Below are 18,139 nucleotides of genomic sequence, written 5' to 3'. Positions count from 1 at the left end.
GGCAAGGTGAACTTCACAGAAGAGACAGGAAGACAATGTCAGAAACGACAATGCAGTTTCCGACCACGACAGAAATGACACTCACTGTGCACAAAAACATGTTGCCTGGGCAGGCCCTGGTACACGTAACAGGGTGGACAGCCAGGAAGGAGTGGAAAACATGAGGAGAGATCTAGTGAAGCTTGAGGAATGGTCTAAGCTCTAGCAGCTAAAATGTAATGCTAGAAATCACAGAGTAATGCATTTAGGATGCAAAAACCCAAGGAAAAGGTACACTATTGGAGGTGAAATTCTTCTAAGCACAAAGAAAGAGCGAGATCTGGTGGTAATTGTATCTGATGATCGTAAGGTGGCCAAACAGGTGGATAAAGTGACAGCAAAAGCCAGAAAGATGCTTGGCTGCATAGGGAGAGGCATGGTCAGCAGAAAAAGGGAGGTGATATTGCCCCTGTATAGGTCCCTGGTGAGACCTCACTTAGAATACTGAGTACAATTCTGGAAACTGCACCTTCAAAAGGATATAAATAGGATGGAGTCGGTCCCGAAGGTGGCTACTAAAGTGGTCAGTGCTCTTCGTTCTAAAGCATATAGGGATGGACTTAAACATCTAAACGTTTATACCTAGAGGAAAGGCAAGATAAGGGAGATATGATAGAGACATTCAAATATCTCAAAGGTTTCCATGCACAGGAGGTGAATCTTTTTCAATGGAAAGGAGGCTCTATAACTGAGGAGTCATGCAATGAGGGTGAAGGGAGGTAGATCAGGCATAATCTTAGGAAATATTTCTTTACAGAGAGGGTGGAGGATGCATGGAACAACCTCCCAGTAGACGTGGTGAAGGCAAATACAGCATCTGAATTCAAGAAAGCATGGGATAAATATAGGGGATCTGTAAGGAAGTGATGGGAATTATAATGCTAAATAATTGGACGGATGGGCAGAGTGGATGGGCCATACAGTCTTTTTCTGCCATCATGTTTCTATGGTGATATTAGGTTGTAGCTGCAGGGGCCAAGAGAGGGCTTCTTTTTTTTTTTGGGGGGGGGGGGGGGGTGTTTTTGATACATTTGAAAATATCCGAAAATAGACTTTTTCATAACAAAATACATATTTGTTTAAAATGGATATAAATCACTATTGTTAGGTCCTTTTGGCATCTCTAAGGCCAGGGATGAGAGTAGGGGTGTGCGGGCTGTAAAATGTCATTTTGTTTTGTTTTATTTCTTTGGGGGGACATTCTGATCTGAATTCCAGTTTGTTGGGACACCTTTTTTGTTTTTTCTTTGTTGCAGCACATAGCACAAACTATTTGCAAACAGCATGCTATTTACACATAGTATGCACTAAAAACAAAAGAAAATAAACAAAGTTTTGTGTTTATTGCTTCTTTTTAAAAATGACAAAAGCACATCCTTATTGAGAAGCCTTAATGAGCATAGGAAAGAGGCAGGATTTATTATGTATTGCGTTTTATGTGTTTGTCTGTTTTTACAATCTGTAGTATGTTTTAGGACTTACTGATTTTTGTATATTTTCTGATTGTTTTTACTGTAAACCTCCTAGTAATGTTGATGGTGAGCATATCAATTTGATAAGTAAGTAAGTAAATAGATAGATAGATAAGCAGCCTTCTCCAGTGCTGGTCCCTTCCTCGTCTGGTCCTGCCAGCAGAAGATCAGCATATCATGGTGTGGCTGAAAGAGAAAATAGCAAGTTAAGAAAGCATCCTTAGACTTCCAGCATAAAGCAAAATACTGCACTGAAAATAAAAGGCTAGGTAGTACATACAACTCTACATTCAAAAAAGTAATTTATTCCTCTATAAGACAGTGTTTCCCAACCTTTTCAAGCCCAAGGCACACCTACAATAAGAAAAATGTTGGGTGGCACACCAACCTCCACAGGGTAGGGAATGAGGACCTGGAGAGGACTCATACGGTCAAAAGAGCTAGGGTAGTACTGAAAACCCCACTACTTTCTCTGCCAAATGTTTAAACAAAGGGAGACCGAGGGCAAAGACGCGCATGAATCCATCGTGATGGACCTGTCCAGCTCACCTTATACCCAAGTTAAGAAGAAAGGAGATGTCAGTGTGGTGCGGGCAGCTGGCTCAGTTAGTTGCCTTAAATTGCCACACGCGGCTTCCAAAGCTCCTCCGCTGCTGTGGCTCCCAACACTCAGTGAGTCACATCCAGAGCTCAGTGCCCACGGCCCCCATCTCACTCAGTCTGGGGAATAAGGCAGAGGCTGGAAGGACTTGAAAAGGTGGCTTAGGAAGGGGAAACTATGGACGATGGCTGTGTAGAATAAGTGTGATGCACAAAGCAGATCCCAGCAAGCGTGTGGCCAGCATCCTGCCCATTAATAATTACCACACTCCGGGACGAGGCATGCCTGATTGCACCTACTCTCTGAAAGTTACTCTTACATGTTTAAGAGGCGCCACTGACGAGTCCTGTTGCTGTAAGGTGCTAACAGCACCATCCTGAGCATAAGGCAGCGGTGATTTTTCTGTGGAAAATCTGTTTAGTGTAAAGGGAAATACTGCTCTGGAGGAGTCAGGACTTACAGAGAGGGAGCTACGTGATTTGCCTACACGCCATGGGAGACATGGAAAGAGTGAAGCAGCCAATACAGTTAACATATAAGCCACACAGTGAAACAGGAGAGCTGAACTCTGCAGAAGAGAGAGGAAGACAATGTTATCAAAGACAATACAGTTTACAGCCACAATGGAAACCACCCTCACTCTACACTTAAACAGGTACCTTTCCTATACTTGCAACAGCAAACCACACCCAAAAAAACAGAATGGAAACATAGTATATTCACATACACACAGGCAGAAAAGGAAAAGATTTGAGCTGTAGGTATATAGTATATAAAAGCCTGAAATGAGGAATACCCAAAAAAACCCCACAACATAATACCGCCACATCATTACAAGAGGCCTTGCAAACAGATGACCTTCCCAATGTGGGTGATGCAAGTGGTGTTCAATCTCCTGGATTTAGAGCTCTTATGTCCCTATACAGGAGGAGGGGAATCCCTCCAAAAATCCAAAGGTGAAGTGCCCTCCAAAAATCATTGCTGAAAATGCAGTTTCTCCAAGGACAATCAAAGATGAAGAGGAACTTGGTGAAAGAACGAGGTTGAGGGTCAGCATGAAGACCCACTCTGACCCCCAATCATGAGCCATTTGTTGCAAAAACATTGGCTCTGGCCTGGGAAGATCTCCTAGTTCTTGTGGGGCTGGTATGGCTGGGGACCTCTGTCCAGGCCCTCAGGCGTGATCTACTGGTAATCACAGATTTGAATCTTCATCCTGTCCTAGGTAGCAGTGGCCTGGGCTCTTGGAGCTGCATTATTCACTCGCCCCAGCTACTGGCTCTTTCACAGTGGAGTCACTTCTGGTTGGCAAAGGTTAGCACCCTCTCAGGGAAGGATGGTGCCCTCTGCAGACCAAGCAGCTTTAGGTGAGTGTCAATTGTGTCTAATTGAAAATCTGGGTTGCCTGAGTCCTACCACCAGTAGTAGATATGAATGCAAAACCCTCTGTAGGTGTGGAGAGCACGACCTGTGCAGAGTCCTCCAGAATAGGTAGAACAGATAAGTCTCAATTTCACATTGCCCTTACTGTGGGGCCGATACAGTACAGTGCGCTCCAGCATCCAAACGCGCGTTTTCGACGTGCTAGCTTTACCCCTTATTCAGTAAGGAGTAATAGCTCGTCGAAAACGCGCAGCCAACCCCCCCGAAACTAATAGCGCCCGCAACATGCAAATGCATGTTGATGGCCCTATTAGGTATTCCCGCGTGATTCAGTAAGTAAAATGTCCAGCCAAGCCGCACATTTTACTTTCAGAAATTAGCGCCTACCCAAAGGTAGGCGTTAATTTCTGCCGGCACTGGGAAAGTGTACAGAAAAGCAGTAAAAACTGCTTTTCTGTACACCCTCCGACTTAATATCATGGCGATATTAAGTTGGAGGTCCCAAAAGTAAAAAATTAAAAAAAAAAAAAATCAGCCCGCGGCTCATGGGTTGAAAACCGGACGCTCAATTTTGCCGGCATCTGGTTTCCAAACCCGTGGCTATCAGCGGGTTTGAGAACAGACGCCGGCAAAATTGAGCATCGGCTGTCAAACTCGCTGACAGCCGCCGCTCCTGTCAAAACAGAGGCGCTAGGGACACGCCTCTTTTTACCACGGGCCCTCATTTGAATACTAAATTGCACGCACAGGAGAGTGGCCTGGGTGCTCGCCAACTCTCCCGCGACTTTTACTGTATCGGCCAGTGTGTGCTGTGTTCACATACTGAATACTGTTGTGAGCAGGCCATGAATGCATTGCAGGGAATGACTAATGAGAAAGATATGTTACTGCCATCTTTATGGCAGGACAACTGTTCATCGGTTAAGGAAAAGAGAGACTGCAAACCTCATGGGAAAGTATTTTGGGGAGGGCAAGGAGAGAAAGTTGGATATATTTCTCTTTCAAGACTGCAGTTGTTTTGTATGTTTCAAACATTATCTTTTTCTTCTTATACTGTAATAAGAGTTTTTCTTTTCGTGCTATTTCTCCTCTCTCCCCCCACCACCACTCTCATTGTATGCTATGGAGATGGGTCACATATGAGATATAAAAACCTGTTTAAATGACTTATGGGTAGACAAGTGTTTTTGAATTCTGTCACACTCTGAACATATTCTAGGCACTTCCTTCACCCACTTCCAGATGTTGCTGACATCGTAATGGTGACTTTGCACAGGGGCTACCTTTGATATGCAAATAGAGGGTTTGACTTAGGGTTCACCCACCCCACCCCACATCCAATCACCCCACTTCCAATTTTTCTTATATAGGCTCTCAGACTTTACTCTGTTAATGAAGTAGTCCCTTTTCTCATTTAAATCCCTTATTGATTGTAACCCAAACCACTTGGTCTGTCTGTGTGTCTTGACTAGAATGCAAGTTCCTTGTGGCAGGCACTGTTTCTTATGCGTTTCTATAATCACGCTAAATGCAACTGGAAGTGCTTTATAAATGACTAATCATAGTGTTAATACTTGTAACATATTTGTCATTTAGCAGTAAAGACTTTACAGAAATATTGAGCTTTTCTCTAATATACATCTGCTATGGAGCAGCAGGGACTTTGTAGAAGAGACACATTTTCCATTAATTGCCAGTTTTTCCATAAAATATTTTAGACTCTTTTAGGTTTCTGTCCTGTAACAGCATTGAAACAGCATTATTGAGTAACTAATAGCAACTGATTTGTACTAGTAATCCAACTGCTTTTTAGTAGACTTACATTTACATTTATTAAAATGTATGAATCGCCTAACACTATCAGTAGGTTAGACCGGTAAACTGGCTGCCTTGCTACTTGAGTACAAACTGTAGGGCCACATTCTCTTCTTAATATGTAAACAGGCACATTTGCTATTTTTATATACTTTGTGAACACTATGTCAAATGCAAAACCAGGCATTTGGAAAATAATGTGCAGTCCTTTATGTTAAAAGTGCCCAGGTGAGTTTGGAGGTAGCCATGGGTTGCCTGTTCTGTAACAGTGGCTGACGTTTGGTAGTTTACATGTTAAAAGCTCAGACCTGTAAAATGTGAAACCGAGGTTTCAATCTGCCTTCCCGAGTGTGTAGCCTTCAGCAAGACTATGCACAAGTCTATAGATGACTGAAATCTTTGGAGCAAGGAATTTGTAGCAGTATCACTTTTCCAATATAGTGCACCATGACAACACTATATAAAATACAATTATTACTACTTTTCGTGTACGTTTTTGTCTGTTTGTAGTAGAAAGGGCTGCTCAGAACATCTACAGTACCAGCATATATCAGTGCAGAATTTGGTGCATTTTTGTAACACTATGAATGGCATTCATCCGCCAAAACAGCACAAACAGGAAAGCTCAAGAAGAAACCATATAATTTCACTATTACAAGTTTAGAGATACCTTATGGGTTAAATAGGGTAAAAAATAGCATGCAACAGAGAAAGCAATCTAATAAATCCACTTTTGTTGATGACAAAACCTCCTGTGTTATGCAATATTTGTGCTGAAAGCAGGTTTAAAAAACATTTTTAAAAGGAGCCATTTATCCAGTATCTGAAACAAATAAAGGTTATCTGTCATTAGGAAAGTTGCATCAATATTTCAAAGTAAAAACCATCTGTGGAACCATGGATAGCAAGCTAGTTCGTGATAGCTGAAAATGTTACCAAATGACAAGAAGAAGAATTCATAGCGGGAGGCAGGAAATCAGGAAACCAGAACATTTCATGGCAGTAATCATGTCTTCCATGTAAAACATAAATACACCCAACCATCCAGCAATTCTAATTGCTTCAGGCACCTTCTGCTCTGGCTAGAGTGAGAGAGGATATATGGACATTCCCAGGAATGCAGCCGGGGAAATACTTTTTTCGCATCTGGGTTATTTTCGGTGTTTGTCTTTGGGAATTTGAGGGCATCTTGTTTTGCTGAGATTTAGGTCTCTGAGTGCAAATTGTTATCAGTTTGCTGTTGAATTCACTGTAGCAAGGTGTGATCCCAGAAATAAATTAATTAAGCAAAAAAAAAAAAAAAATTGAACCCAGCTCCCAGATTTTCTGAAATTTCTGGCAGCATTACGGTATAAGAGGTATAAGATAATCAGCATTCGGACCTTCTATGGGAACTCTTATGTAGTTGATCTGTCTATAACATGGGATAGATCCAGGCACAAACCCAGTTTCAACTGAACTCAGCCAGAAGTTAATAATAATTTATATAATGTGGCTGTTATGTTCCCATAGCAGCAGCACATTTCCACAAGTCTCTCTTGCAACATATAAACCCACATTTTCTCACCTACCAGATAATACCAACAAGAAGCCAGTTCATCCAGTTCTAGGCAGAAATAGCAGCACATTTACGAGGTCATGAGCTTCTCGTGTGAATCGCTGTTTTGCTGATAATGTGGCGAGACCCCCGTGCCTTCACTACTTGAGTAGAAAATTAGTCGATGCCTGTCTAGGACTTCTGTAGAGCTCAAATTGCTATGCATTTAAAATTTAAATGTGAATCCCTGAGTTGGGTCTTCCACTCCTTGGGTGGACTAGAGCTGGGGAAGTTGTGGAGGCAGTGTTCACAACCCCTGGATGGGAGTGTCATGGCCATCGTTCAGTGACCCCTGGTGGCAGGATTCAGAGCCCCATGATTGCAGGGTTTGAAAGGAGCCTTGGGGCATGACACCCAGCCCAGGACTGTTGCAGCAATGACCAGACCTTGTCTGTTGAGAGGGAGAGGAATAAAAAACAGGAGAAAAATCTGTCAGGCCGATACTGTAAGAATCGCAGGAGAGCAGGCGCTCCGTGTTGAGCGCCCGCTCTCCCAACGCGCGCCCAGCCACCTCTCCTGGGGCACATCCCTAGCGCCTGCTTATTAGCATAGAGGTGGTTGTCAGTGGGTTCTTACAACCGACACTCAATTTTACCAGCATTGGTTTCTGAACCCACTGACAGCCATGGGTCAGGAAAATGGATGCCGGTAAAATAGAGCATCCATTTTTCTAACCTGCTGACCGGCAGGCAGATTTTTTTTAATTAAAAAAAAATTATTTTTTTTTCATTTTTGATTCCTTCGACTTAATATTACTAGGATATTAAGTCGGAGGATGTACAGAAAAGCAGTATTTTCTGCTTTTTGTACACTTTTCCAGGTTACTCAGAAATTAACGCCTGCCCTTGCAGGCGTTAATTTCTGAGCATAAAATGTGCGGCTTAGCCGCACATTTTACTTTCAGTATCCCAGGGACTAACTAATAGCCTCATCAACATGCATTTGCATGTGATGAGTGCTATTAGTTTTCAGGGGGCTTGGCAGTGTGTTTTCGATGCGCTAAACCCCTTTTAGTATAAGGGGTAATAGACGCTTGTCGAAAATCAAGGCCAATTGTGTGCTAAATGGTGTGCTCAGCCGCACATACCATACTGTATTGGCCTGACTGTGAATGAAGGCTCATGGTTCCAGGATCCCATCCCTGAAACCAATTGAGCTGTAGGCCCATAGGATCAGGAGGAAACTGCCAGATCAAAAAAAAAAATAATAGCTTAAAATTCCCTATAACTCATTTTATTTCATCTCTGGGTTGGACAAATTCCTGACAGTAATCCTCCTTGCTGAGTGTAATAACTTTTTCTGGAATTTAGTCTATCACCTACCTACTGGATGAATTTTCTGTATCACCCATTCTCCAGATCATAAGAGTTGGCCATACTTTAATCTTTTTTGCCAGGGCAGCAAACCAACAAGTTTGTCAGAATCTACATCTTCTTGGGAACAATCTGTAAAGCAGAGATTCAGTAGTTGGTCCTATGTTCAGCTCCGAGAGACAGTGGGACAAGTAGAACAGCAACAAAACACACGTGCATAGACGGAGGAGCAATTTTCCAACTGGCTCACAGTCCATGGGTACTCTTATCCTATAGACTTTGTGCCAGCTTTCAATGGGAAAGCCTGCATTTCGCTGGAAAAGTATGTGTGTAGCATAGAATATGCCATCTATGCCCATGCTTTTCCTCACCCCATCTAAGCACATCCTTGGGAACAAGCGCACACACACACATTGTGCAGCAATGAACATACTTCTAGCCACATTGAGGGAGGGCATTTTTTAGAGAGCTGATTTATGCAGGTAACATACTGCTTTATACCAGCATAAATGGCATTGAAAATTGCCCTTAGTGTGTAATAGGTGCACCATCTGTACTCTGCCCCTCTGTAAAGATTAACTGCCTATGTCAAAGCCTCGACACTTGCAGGCAGTCTGCAAAGCACGTGTCTTGCTAGCCATTAAAGCTCGTGATCATGTTTAGCACCTTATCTGCACCTGCTCATTAGGTCGGGGAAAATGTGCCTTCTCCTAATGAGCAATTCTTTACTTATCTCTGCAGGAAGCAATGTTGGGGGGGTTTTTTGCCTGAGGCAATTTTTTTGTACTTGGGCAGCATGAATGTATACTTTTTAACTTGGAGCAGAAGTTCCTCTCCTGCACTCCCTATCCTTACTCCATGACCCACAGCTAAAACAAAATGCTTCATATATAACTCCTTATATTTTCTTATGCCTCAGCTTTTACTACATCTGTCCTTTTGGCTATACAACTGAATTGACTGGGGTTATAAATAATAAGCAGAGGGGGTTACTGTTCTGTGCATAAGTGTCAGGGTCAACAGAGTTTGATCCCAGGGCCCTGGAGATTCGAGGCCAGGGACCTGCCATAGAGTTGCAGAGGCTGCTGGCCTGCCAAGATGTTTGAGTATTTTCATTCTGTTTTCCTGGCGAGGCAGACACATCCCTGCGCTATTTCAGCTGAGGAGGAGGCACCATAGATTATACAAAAACTTGGCCCTACTGGGCCACTAAGTCCTGGCTGAACCGAGACTATGTGCTTAATGCCCATGGCTCTAAAAAAAACCTACAACAACAAAAAGTAAAAAAATAAACTATTTCCTGGCTGTGTCTGACTCTTCTTTTTGACTTCTCCTTGATTCATGGTGGTAATGGGGTAGGGGCAATGAAAAAAGGGGGAGAAGGAATTGGGGGGAATTATTAGGAGAGGGAAGGAGATAAAAGGGACCCCCAAAGCATGGAGGGTCCCATAACCCTAATAAGGGAAGCTTCAGGGTTACTCTTGCTTGCCCAAGACATGACTCCAAGGCTAGTGGTCAGATGGGTGGGAATGCCTCACTGTGCCCATACAAGTCCGCCAGACTTGCCCACTGCCCAATAAAGTAAAACCTTAAGCTGGGTTATGAAGTATTGGCCAGGAATCAAACCCAGGTCAACTGCTTAGAAGGCAGCCATGCTCACCACTATATACTGCCAATGCTGGCCAGACACATCCCTGCAGGCTCCCTTTTGGACCAGCATTAGGTATGGCCCAAATTGAGGGCTCTATATAAAGAGCTCTAGCCTGACACACCTTTGCTGGTCCAACAACCCTCTCAATGTCCACCTTGTGGAAGTACTATCCATGTGAATCCTGATTTTCTGTATGTGTTCCTGCTTGATAAACCTTCCTGTCTTACAGTCCAGTTTTCCATGTCCTATTTGTGTCCAGCTCCAATGTTCCTGCCTCACACTTCTCCCCTGGTTGTTCTCCAGCCCCTCAACTCCACCAGTCTTACTTGTCCAGATTGACCCTCATTGCTGAGCCCAGACAGTCCCTGACAATAAGTAATAAGCCAAGAGACTGGAATGGATGGTAATGAGAATACTCCTTGACCACCGAGATAATTTTACCCAGTCTAGTTTTGTCACTCCCATCCCCAAAACATGCTGCAGTTGATAAACCTGACCACAGAACCATAACATCCCAGATGTGGGGATGAGAGCTCAGTTCAAACTGAAACTAATTGCCCCTTTGCTACCATCTACTTGATCATCCTGTGGGGAACCAACAAGCCATGCAAAATTGCCATTACCATACAAGAAAGTGCAGAAATCTATCACAGCAAATAGTTTTAAATAAAACAGAAATGTGTAGAGATGTGCTTTCATTTGAAACAAAAATAGTAAATGTCAGTATTTCCCATTTCACTTCCTTTTCTTTTGTAAATGAAAGGGAAAAAAATCCCCCAATATGTAGTTTGTTTTCTGTTTGTTTTATTTACAAAAATCCTCTTCCCCCACCCCCACCTCTACACCAAATGAACACACCAAAATTATTTTAAAAAGAAAATAACCCTGGGCTTGACAAAACATCTATCCAGCCCTACACCTTCCCAGAGCCCTCCTGTACCTTAACCTACCCTCATCCAAGGGAGATGCAGGGCCAGTGCCATTTTGAAGCACAGCAGTAGTAGGGCAGGAACGACTGGGAATTTACTCCTGGCCTGTTTCCTTGGATGGGGATAAGTTAAGAGGCTGGAGATGTTTTTCCAAGCCCGGAGGTGGCATGGGGGGAGGAAGGAATCTTCTTTTACAATTTCGGCATATTTAGTGGGTGGGGCTAGCAGCCAGCTTTTACTGTGCACTATTGAAAAATGGTGCACAGCAAAGAAAAAAAAAATATATATATATAAACCAAAAAAAGTTAACAAAATGTAAAAAAAACCCAAGAACAACAAAATAAAAAATACCCCCCTCCCCCGCATACTCCTAGAAAGAAAAACCAACTAGCAGAGTGAAGAATAAGACCTAGAGATAGATGCCAAAGGCATTTATTAAAGCAAAGCAGCTATGCAGCTTCGGACTAATATTCAGAACGCAAAATTGATATTTAAAATCTTCCTACCAGGCTGGCGGTGGAAACTGGAAATGGAAATTGAAGAACTTCACACCCTCAAGGCAGGCAAAGCAGCAGCTGCAGCAGAGCACGATTCTCCCTCTGTATCCTAACGTTTAGCAAATGAGATAATATTCGATAAAAACACAGTGCAGGAAAAGCCTTCATGGGACTGGAATATTCTCTTTCCATGCGTGTTCTGAAAGAGGCAAAGGAAGTTTGAGATCCCACTGCCAGAGAAAAGCCCACTGGGTGAACAAAGGGGGGAGGTCATTTGCAACACACACACACAAACACATGGATTTTAAAGAGTAATAGTTTTTGGAACTATTGTGATTTCATGTTTGTACATCCTAATTTTGTTATGCCCCGACCCTTTGCATTTTCTATAAGCACTCATGGACAAAGCCAGCATGGAATCCTCAGCCTCTATTACCAGGGTTGGGGCAATCAGTGCAAGCTCTATTTGGCTGAAAAGGAGGATGATATTTGTGGAGTGAGAAAGATGTCGTTACAGTTAGGCAGGAGTGGGTTTTAAAAGATTCCAGCAACAGTGCGATTTGCAATACCATTTTGAAGTTTATGATCCCTGGAAATGTGGCACGCTGATAGACTAATATTCTAGTAAACCTCAATTGCAAAAGTGTTGGAACTCTAATCCTGCAGGAGAGAGTAAACCGAGATGACTGTGATAAAAAGCAGAGAGTTTGGGCTATCCTGCCTGTAAAGAGAGGGCTTACTGTGCCACCTGCAGGACTTCAGAGTTAAATTGCCTGATAAAATATATACCATTGCACAACAATATATGTCAAGACAACATACTATGCTTCGATGGAAGCATAATTTACCAAGAATTCTGCACCCCTGGTATGGTCTTTTACTCTTGAGGAGACAGTAATAAGGTGTTAAAAAAACCATGGCTTGGGTTCCTTCTTCCTCTTGCATAGAAAAGGCATCAGGTACTTCGTGGACTTCAGTACTTTTCAAGTGAGTCCCTTTTATTTCAACAGAAAAAGTTACAGAGAAACATGATGGCAGAAAAAGACTATACATGGCCTATCTAGTCAGCCCATCCATACTAACTAATTCAGCTTTACAATCCCTACCACTCCCTCAGAGATTCCCTGTTCATATCCCATGCTTTCTTGAATTTGGATACTGACCTTGTCCATGCCACCTCCATGGGGAGACTGTTCCATGCATCCCTTACCCTTTTGTTAGATTACTCCTGAGTCTACTACCTTTCACCCTTCATCCATTCCAGAGCCTCCTTTCCATTTCAAGAGGCCCGCCTCCTGTGTATGCAAACCTATCCTGTCTCTCCTCAAGGGTATACATGTTTAGATCTTTAAGTCTGTCTCCATATGCTTTAGAATGAAGATTTCTGATCATTATAGTATCTACTCTCTGGGCTGACTCTATCCTGTTTATATCCTTTTGAAGATGCGGGTCTCCAAAACTCTATAAAGTATTCCAAATAACGCAGGGGGTGGCCAACCTTTCACACACAAAGAGCCAAGAAATCAGAATGCACAGTGCCAAAGAGCCTCACATTTCCAAAAGACAAAGGGTGAAGGGGAAGATGGTATTTCTCCCACTCTCAATCTGTTGACCCTGTCCTTGCCACTTTCTCTCTCAATCCCATCCTGTTCCCAGCAGTCTCTCTCAATCCTCCACCAGTCTTTCTTAGCCCTCAGCCCTGTCCATACCAATCTCTCTCAAGCTCATCCTGTTCCCCCTAGTCTCTCTTGAACCCACCACAAGTCTCTCTCAATCCTTTCACCCTATGACCCCTAAATCTTTCAATCCTCCCACCCTTTCCCTAACAGTGTCTCTCAATTCTCCCATCAGTTTTTTCCTCTCAATTCCCCCATCCGTCTCTCTCAATCCCATCCAGTCCGCCCGAATTCTCAATCCTCCCACCCTGTCCCCACCAGTCTCTCTCTCAATCTCATCCTTTCCCCCAATCTCTCAATCCTTCTGTGTGTCTCCCTCTCAATCCCTACGGCACACCACACCTTAGCGTGAGCTCCATTTACCACTACATTTTGTCACCTCCCACTCAATTAATTTCTAACCCAGTCAGTCACTTTAGGGCCATTACCAAGGTTTTCAGTTTATAAGTTGCCTATGTAGAACCATGTCAAAGGCTTTACTGAAATCCAAGTATATTACATCTGGTTCTCACATATAAACAGATGATATCTCTAGAGCTGGTTTTAGGGAGGTGCAGCAGCTGCAAGTGCAAAATAATATAAAATATACAACATGAATAAATATTCAACCTTCCTCCGCTAAATATATGTGTATATATACGCACTTAGCCAGATGTCTACCCATCTAAATTTAGACTTGCTTTATGGGGCATCAAACTTACACTTATGTGGCTAACTCCGAATATACGGCTAAGCAGCAGCCACTAAATGTAGGCACATATTCAGCAGCTATTACTTAGCCGCATAAGTCCAGCTTATCTGACTAAATAGTGCTAAATGCACTTTAAGTATTGGGCCCAAAATGATTTGGATCTAACCTTTTTTTTTTTGTAAAAGCATTATGGTTTACTGTCTGTGTTTTGCCATTCTTTTAAAAATAAAATTGTCAAATCAAACACATTAAATCATTTTGTTTTTAAATGAGTTTGCCTGTTATATTGTTTTCTAATGGTAGGGATGTGCAGAGGGTACGGATTCGTCTGATTCGGTATTCGTATTTGTCGGTGGGCAAATTCATTGCATTCGTCCAATGGCACCCCCGATACATTGATATGTGCATTCATTTTCCGGTTCCCATTAAAGTCAATGGGGGAAGTATTTGCAGCCTATTTTTGGCTGCAGAATTGGGGTTTTCTTATCAATTTTGATGAAACTTCTGGGGAGCAATCATCAGAACAACAAAAGAGCTCTAAGGTACTTAGACGGTGGCAAAGTGGCACCAAAGTGGCAGGAATAGCCTAAGGTACCTTAAAGGGGCAAAGGGGTACCAGGAGTGGCAAGAAGAGTGCTTTAATAGAAGTGCAAAGCAGCAGCGAGAGTGTCAAAAACACACCACAGATTCAAAAGAGAGCAACAGATGCATGAACCCTCGAAGGCACCATGACAGGCAAAGTGGCAAGACAAGTGGCATCAACATCCTACAGCACAATGAAGGGGGAACATAGCAAGCACAAAGACTAGCACCAACACACTGAGCAACTATGATAGTGGCCAGAACACCACAAGGAATTGAGTCATCTGGTGTATAGCAGCAAGGCACAGAGGCAGAGGGTAGATACAGGCTGGCTACACCCGGGGAGAGTTCCCTTTCCTTTGCGCAGGAAAGGGCTCCCTAGAATGGGTTCACCCCTAGAGTGGGGTGTTTCCATTGGCATCTAGTGAGCACTCGCTGGTCTTTTAAAATCTGGTGGACGTAGCTGATATACAAATGAGAGTTTTCAAGGCCGAGACACAGGAGGGTGCATGTGAACAGCGGTTCAACATGGGTCAGAGGGTAGATACAGGCTGGCAACACCTGGGGAGAGTTCCCTTTCCTTTGAGCTGGGAAGGGTTCCCCGGAATGGGTTGGCCCCTAGAGTGGAGCATGAGCCTTCAAAGCATGGCGACCTGGAGCAGGGTGCCATGTGAACAGTGGTTCAACATTGGTCAACCGGTGCTACGAGGTAGGCTGCAACACCGGGGAAAGTTCCCTTTCTTTGAGCAGGAAAGGGCTTCCTTGGAATGGGTTGGCCCCTAGAGTGGAGCACGAGCCTTCAAAGCGTAGCGAACTGGAGCAGGGTGCCATGTGAACAGCGGTTCAACATGGGTCAACAGGTACCAAGAGATAGGCTGCAACACCGGGGAGAGTTCCCTTTCTTTGAGCAGGAAAGGGCTTTCTTGGAATGGGTTGGCCCCTAGAGTGGGGCACGAGCCTTCAAAGCATGGCAATGTGGAGCAGAGTCTTACTGTGAGCATGGTCTCACTGTTTGCAACAGTCTAAGTACCTTGGAGATCTTTTCTCGTTCTGAACATGGGTCAACAGGTACTAAGAGATAGGCTGCAACACCGGGGAGAGTTCCCTTTCTTTGAGCAGGAAAGGACTCCCTGGAATGGATTGGCCCCTAGAGTGTATAATGGTACAAATTGTTAGGATTTAAGCATTTGCAAACAGATCATGACTTCATAAGCAAGACGGAGGAAGTTCTCTTCTCTGCCCTGAAACTAAAGAAAACTGTTTGTTTTATTTAAGGATCCATGCTGTGAAGGATTACTAGTTTTAACTGCCAGAGACTGAGGTTTCCCTTTGCAACGAGGGTTCAGCCGTTAGAACTGGACATAAGGCCTGGACGAATAGGCACAAGATCTTCAGAATCTGTGGAGAAGGATGACTTACAGCCATCCTGAGGAGGAAGAGAGAGGGGAGAAGAGGTATTGGAATAGACCCCCAACCAGGGCCCAAGATCATCTACTGGAGAAGAGAAGTATCATCCTGATTCTGAAGGAGAGAAGAGGTGAAACACTGTTGCCAGTCTGATACTGTGAGGACATGAAGAAAGACAAAGGAGAAAACATCCTCAAAGAGATAGGAGATAAAGGACTGTGTGAAAATGGATTTCTTCTTTAATCACCAACATTGGGAGGGAAGTAATCAAATTGCCTTATACAAATGGGATGGGAGAAACATCAATTTATTAACTGAATTAATTGGCTTTACCATCTCAACCTTACTTAAGACTTTGAGAAGTCACCAATTTATTTAAAACCACTTGTACCATCTGAAAGGGAATTGAGCAGCTATAAAGACTCTTTCCCATCATCTTGCAACCTATCAGTAAAAGTATTGTTGGAAACCATCAAATCCTTCAGTGTGTTTTACTGAATAGTGACTTTACTGCTCATCAGTGCTGTGTTCCTCACTGATGCCTACAATAACTTGAAACAGGAACTTAAGAGATTGACCTTGAAAGTAATCTTTTTCCCTGCTCCGGAAAATCTGCAATAACATCTTTTAACATTCTGGAAGTGTACCACTTAAAACTGTGAATTGAGATATGGCCTCTGGAACCACTACCTGGGTTCAGCTAGTCCAAGGATTACAAACATCTTGGTAATGTGGATGTGGGTTTCATTTGATGGATGCCACAGATCTTGTCTTATACTCTAACCCCTTTCTCCTCCTTCCCCAGCAATGAATGATAATTCATTTCTCCACAGGACTATCACTGGTCCCTTGAGCTTCTCTTAATAAATAAAATAACTGAGTCCCTAGGCCCTAGGGTACTCAGACAAATAGTAGAAAAGACAGTTTCTAAGTAAAGGGGAAACCAAAACCAGAGGAAAGAAGGATAGACAAACTTTGCCCTCCTAACAAAAGAATTCCAAAAGGCATAGTAAATCAGGCAAAGGCACCCTTTAATATCACTATACCCAGGTCTAATCCTATAGACCCAATGGTACTTTCCTAGAGCAAATAATACAGGAGCAACAAAGGGATATGCTGCCTCTACCAGGGATAACTGAAAATTCCACACACTAAAATGGTGGCAGAGGTTTATATAGTTTAGAGCTTACCATCTCAGTCTCCCACATGGGGGAGCTAACAGAACTAGGGGCAGTGGATTGCCTTTTTGGTTGAAGGGCCGAACCAACTAAATTCTGTCCCCTGACCCACCCCTCTCTCTCCCTCAAACCTCTCTATCTTCCCCATCCCGCACCCCAGCTCTATCCCCCCTGCTCCCATCGCTATCTTCCTTTCCCCCCTCTCCACCCCTCCTTTATCTTCCCTATCCAACCCTCCTCTCAATTTTCTTTTCTCCTCTCCCTATGAACCCCCTTCCTCCTGTCACGCTGATCAGCAGCAGGAGAAGAAGATTGGTGGTGCCTCAGGCCACATCATCATCCTTCTCCTCTGCCACCAGGCCTGACTTGCTTCTTTCAACCATGTGGCTGAATAGAGTACCATGTGATTCAAAGCAGTAGTTGAGCTCAGAGCAATAGAGATGGAAGATACATTTGATTCATCGCTGCTCTCCTCCTTTTCCTCCTTCCACCAAACAACTGCTGCCTGCCCAACCCAGCCCCGGATCTCCTGCAGTGATTCTGCATGAAGGGCCAGATTTTGGTTGGGCCATGACTCCTGTGGCCCACCCAATTCTGATGCCTATGCTCCCAACAAATCTACTATGTCTTTCTCCCCCCTATGGAGATAAAAAAGGATTGGATAAGTTCTTGGAGGAGAAGTCCATTACCTGTATTAAGTTCACTTAGAGAATAGCCACTGCCATTAGCAATGGTTACATGGAATAGACTTAGTTTTTGGGTACTTGCCAGGTTCTTGTGGCCTGGATTGGCCACTGTTGGAAACAGGATGCTGGGCTTGATGGACCCTTGGTCTGACCCAGTATGGCATTTTCTTATGTTCTTATGTTCCATAGGGTTCTCTACACATGGATGAAAGGAAAAAAAGGCTATACTAGGAATTTCAGAATGCTTTAGAAACGGAGAACTCCACATAAAAATGTCACAATGTTTGTAGCATCAGCTGAGGGAGGGGTAGAGTGAGGGTTTCTCAGATTCTGCCAAGAAACTGGATTTTAAAACCCTTCAAGCACTCAACAGTGTTACCTATCATTCCCCAAGTGTTACAGATCAAGCCGACTGAGTTGGCATTTGTGGCCTGTGAAACACTTTGTCGGGCTTCCTAGAACAAACAGACTGTGCCTGCCACCTCCGGAGCTGCGGATAGGTCTCCAACACAGCAAAAGAAGGTCACTCTCAGTATCTGTCAACAGCTTCCTAATGGATGGCGAGGTCTGTAAGGCAGTGGCTGGAGGTTGTAAGGGGTAGGCATGGTCTCTATGTTTTTAT

The 18,139-nt window shown here is 43.5% G+C and overlaps 1 long non-coding RNA gene across 1 annotated transcript; it reads right to left on the bottom strand.

The window, feature by feature from the left end:
• Window positions 1-442: 442 nt before the first annotated feature.
• Window positions 443-11,480, bottom strand: LOC115073411. Its single transcript, XR_003852007.1, has 3 exons — window positions 11,307-11,480; window positions 8,230-8,352; window positions 443-1,697 (listed from the first exon to the last, which is right to left on the bottom strand). It is a non-coding gene; the product is annotated as an uncharacterized LOC115073411 (long non-coding RNA).
• Between the last annotated feature and the right edge of the window lie 6,659 nt (window positions 11,481-18,139).

The sequence above is a fragment of the Rhinatrema bivittatum genome, chromosome 11, assembly GCF_901001135.1.
Source record: "Rhinatrema bivittatum chromosome 11, aRhiBiv1.1, whole genome shotgun sequence".
Taxonomy (NCBI): Eukaryota; Metazoa; Chordata; class Amphibia; order Gymnophiona; family Rhinatrematidae; genus Rhinatrema; species Rhinatrema bivittatum.
This window is presented reverse-complemented; position numbering and strand designations above follow the sequence as displayed.